At 42.5% G+C, this 4,860-nt stretch overlaps 1 pseudogene; it reads left to right on the forward strand.

Annotated features, from left to right (window-relative positions):
* The first annotated feature begins 4,426 nt into the window (after nt 1-4,426).
* On the forward strand, nt 4,427-4,523 carry LOC121488472 (annotated as a pseudogene).
* Nucleotides 4,524-4,860: the final 337 nt, after the last annotated feature.

The raw sequence follows: 4,860 nt of genomic DNA on the forward strand, positions 1-4,860 counted from the left end.
ATTTATTCATGAGACACACACACAGAGGCAGAGACATAGGCAGAGAAAGAAGCAAGCTCCCCTCAGGGAGCCCCATGTGGGACTCTAGGATCACACCCTAAGCCAACAACAGAGCTTAACCACTGAGCAATCCAGGTATCTCAAAATATCAAAATTTTAAATAAATACAGGATCAATAGGTTAATTTTATCTATACACCAGGGTCCATCTGGCTAATGACATGCATGCTGCAGTGTTTAGAGGTGAAGTTGTCCTCATTCTGCAACTTATAGCCACCAAATGTACCAAATGCACCAACAAACAGTTCTAATTTCTCCACAATCCCACTAATACTTGTTATTTTCCTTTTTTATTTTTTATAGCTATCCAAGTAGTTAGCTATGAATGTATCAAAAAGTAAAAGGCATGGACAGATGGACAGAGGGATAGATTGACAGATGATAAAGCAAATGAAACAAAATGTTAATTGTTCTACATAGGTGGTGGGGACACAAGTGCTTACTACACAATTTTTTCCATCTTTCTGTTCAAATTTTTTATATTTGAAACTGTCATTATAAAAATAGGGAAGAAATTATGTATTTCCCCCACTCCCCTGCCCTAGTCAGACCCTCATCACTGACCCTGACAATAACTACAGCCTCTTGGCTGATCTCCTTGTAGAAGGTGACTTTTGCACATCTAATCAGGGCTCCCGGTTTGATACCACCACAGGTGCTGACTGCGCCTGATCTAGGTGAGAGGTGACTACCCAGCTGCATTCCCAGCAGCCCTCTTTAGACACTGCATCACACTAGCATCTTTGTAGGTCCCTGAACACCCTGTGCTACCTCTACACTACTATGCCTTTGCTCATGCTGTGCCAACTGCTTTATTCTCCCCTAAATGGCACCTCATCTTTAAAATTCCTCCCAGAAGAACACAGGCAACACCTTTTTGAACTCAGCCACAGTAACTTCTTGCAAGATACATCCACAAAGGCAAAAGAAACAAAAGCAAAAATGAACTATTGGGACTTCATCAAGATAAGAAGCTTTTGCACAGCAAAAGATACAGTCAACAAAACTAAAAGACGACCTACAGAATGGGAGAAGATATTTGCAAATGACGTATCAGATAAAGGGCTAGTTTCCAAGATCTATAAAGAACTTCTTAAACTCAACACCAAAGAAACAAACAATCCAATCATGAAATGGGCAAAAGACATGAAGAGAAATCTCACAGAGGAAGACATAGACATAGCCAACATGCACATGAGAAAATGTTCTACATCACTTGCCATCAGGGAAATACAAATCAAAACCACAATGAGATACCACCTCACACCAGTCAGAATGGGGAACATTAACAAGGCAGGAAACAACAAATGTTGGAGAGGATGCGGAGAAAAGGGAAGCCTCTTACACTGTTGGTGGGAATGTGAACTGCTGCAGCCGCTCTGGAAAAATGTGTGGAGGTTCCTCAAAGAGTTAAAAATAGACCTGCCCTACGACCCAGCAATTGCACTGTTGGGGATTTACCCCAAAGATTCAGATGCAATGAAACGCCGGGACACCTGCACCCCGATGTTTCTAGCAGCAATGTCCACAATAGCCAAACTGTGGAAGGAGCCTCGGTGTCCATCGAAAGATGAATGGATAAAGAAGATGTGGTTTATGTATACAATGGAATATTCCCCAGCCATTAGAAACGACAAATACCCACCATTTGCTTCAACGTGGATGGAACTGGAGGGTATTTTGCTGAGTGAACTAAGTCAATCGGAGAAGGACAAACATTATATGTTCTCATTCATTTGGGGAATATAAATAATAGTGAAAGGGAATATAAGGGAAGGGAGAAGGAATGTGTGGGAAATATCAGAAAGGGAGACAGAACATAGAGACTCCTAACTCTGGGAAACGAACTAGGGGTGGTGGAAGGGGAGGAGGGCGGGGGGTGGGTGTGAATGGGTGATGGGCACTGAGGGGGGCACTTGAGGGGATGAGCACTGGGTGTTATGCTGTATGTTGGCAAAGTGAACACCAATAAAAAATAAATTTATTATAAAAAAATTAAAAAATTAAAAAATTAAAATAAATAAATAAATAAAAATTTAAAAAATAAAAATAAAAATAAAATTCCTCCCAGAGCTTAAATATGGTAGGTTTAGCATTTACCTCTGAAGCCTCCTGAAGCCCCAGGAGAATGCAGTAAACTGCTTTCTTAAAAGGCATAAATTTACAAGGACAAAGAAATTCAGACAGGAGACAAGAGCCACCAAACGTTTGAAACGAGCAAGGACATAAACCCAAGAGTCATCATGAGCTCTTCGTACCAGGTATCTTCCTAAGCACTCTTCTTGGTCTTCAGAAAAACCATATGCAGTAGGTACTTTTGTTATTAACCCCCTTTTACAGGCACAGAGAGGTTAGGTCACTTGGGCAAGTTTCCACAGCCACAGAGCCAGGATGTAAACCCAGATGGTATGGTCTCACAGTCTATGCTAGGACCACTATATGTCTGCCATGAGAGGTCACTTGCACAGCAGACAAAGCTGAGGCCTGCAGCACTAGGCAGACCAGAAGCAAACAGAACCAGAAAGACTCAGGAACCTAATATACCTGGTACTTCTGAAATCTGAAGTATGAGTGAGGCTGAAAAGAGTCTGGATGGAGTCAGACTTCCAGATTCCCTACTGTACTGGGTTGAATAGTATTCCCTTGAAATGTCGTGTCTATCAGCAACCTTAGAATGTGGCACCATTTGGAACTAGGGTCTTTGCAGTGTAGTTAAGAGGAGGTCACAATAAAAAAATTAAAAATAAAAGAGGAGGTCACAATGGAGTAGAGTGGGCCCTAATGCAATGACAAGTATCCTTAAAAGAAGAGACAATGGCACTGAGGGGGGGGCACTTGATGGGATGAGCACTGGGTGTTACGCTATATTTTGGCAAATTGAACTCCAATAAAAACAAAAAATCTCAGCCCCTGGAAAAAAACAAAAAGAAGAGACAATGGGACACTGAAAGAGAAAGCAGCTGTTTGAAGACAGGCAGAGACTGGATGATGCTACCACAAGCCCAGGAATGCCAAAGACTGCCAGCAACCACCAGAAACTAGGAAAGGGCATGGAGCAGACTCTCCCACTGGAGTCTCTAGGGAGAACCAACCCTGCCCACACTCTGAGCTCAGACTTTTGACCTTCAGAACTGTGAGAGAATACATTTCTATTGTTTTAAGCTATCTGGTTTGTGGTGCTTTCTTATGGCCAACTGGTCTACCCTGCAGAAGACCAAGGGATTGTTCTCTGCACACACTGATATACTCTGGACTTGAGAACCCCAGTAGAGAGGAATCAGACCACAGGACAAAGTGAGACAGTCCAGAAGAGTTCCATCTCTTTCTGCCACCCAGCCAGTAGTCCAACTTCTGCCTCCCAAGCAGAAGACCAGAGAATTCCTTCTTGGGAAATGGAGCAGCCCAAAGGATCTACTGATCCAGATATTTAGGAAGTCTCCAGCCAGATGGCTCTATGAAGCCTATCGTTGGCAAATCCCAACACGCCCAGATATAGGCAAGACAGGCAAGGACAGACTGGCAATCAAGAGAAAGAACAACAGGGATAGGGAAAGGAGATTCAAGGAACAGAAGCAAAGCAGGGAAGGAAGGAAGCTTGGGAAGCTTTGGAAAAGAGCCATAGTAGTAGCCTGAGAGCTGTGCTCACATGAAATCAGGGCAGAAAGTTTAAAAAGAGCTCCTGGAAATAAAAAGTATTGATGGAAGATGTAACATTCCCTAAAAAGGAGGAAGGTAAAGTTAGGGAAATCACCTGAAAAAAAAATTAAGGCAAAGAGATGGAAAATGGAGAGAAAATATAAGAAAACTAAAGAATCACTGCATAAGTTCTATCAAACAAATTGGGGTTTCAGGGCAGAGAATAGAAAAAAGGGAAAGAGGGATGCCTGGTGGCTCAGAGGTTGAGCATCTGCCTTTGGCTCAGGGCGTGATTCCAGGTCTGGGGATCAAATCCCACATCTGGCTCCCTGCGGGGAAGCCTGCTTCTCCCCCTGCCTATGTCTCTGCCTCTCTGTGTGTGTGTCTCTCATGAATAAATAAATAAAATCCTTAAAATAAAAAAAAGGAAAGAAATAATTCAAGACAACTCCCCAGAACCAAAGGGCAAGAGTCTCCAGATTGAAAAGCCAATACACGGTATGGTCAAATACAGTAGCCCCTGGACACATGTGGCTAGTTACATTTTAATATAAATGTATTTTTAAAAAAAAGATGAAATCGGAAATGCGGTTCCTCAGCCATACCAGCCACATTTCAAGTGCACAACAGCCTCATGTGGCTGGAGGAAACCATATTGGACAACACAGAGAACATTTGTGTCACTGCAGAAAGGTCTCTCAGACAGCTTTGCCTCGAATAATGGATGAAGGCACACCATCAAGAATGTTCAGAACAACGATACAGAGAAGATTAGCATGGCCCCTGCGCAAGGATGACACGCAAATTCGTGAAGCGTTCCATATTTTTAGCTCATCAGCAAGGCTATTGAAATTGACAATAAATGTGATTTTGCATATGAAACCATGGGAACTATTGAAGTGCAAAGAGGAAATATGGAGAAAGCCATTGACATGTTCAACAAAGCTATTAACCTGGCCAAATGGGAAATGGAGATGGCGCATCTATACTCACTCTGCGATGCTGCCCATGCGCAGACAGAAGTTGCAAAGAAATATGGATTAAAGCCACCAACGTTATAAAATAGGGAGAAAGAAGAATGACCCTCTTTTTAGAAGTTTACTCCCTTTTCAACTGAACCCTAAAGACACTGTCATGAACTGTGTTGAATGGTGGAACTTAGTGT

This window comes from Vulpes lagopus, chromosome 3, assembly GCF_018345385.1.
Source record: "Vulpes lagopus strain Blue_001 chromosome 3, ASM1834538v1, whole genome shotgun sequence".
Classification (NCBI taxonomy): Eukaryota; Metazoa; Chordata; class Mammalia; order Carnivora; family Canidae; genus Vulpes; species Vulpes lagopus.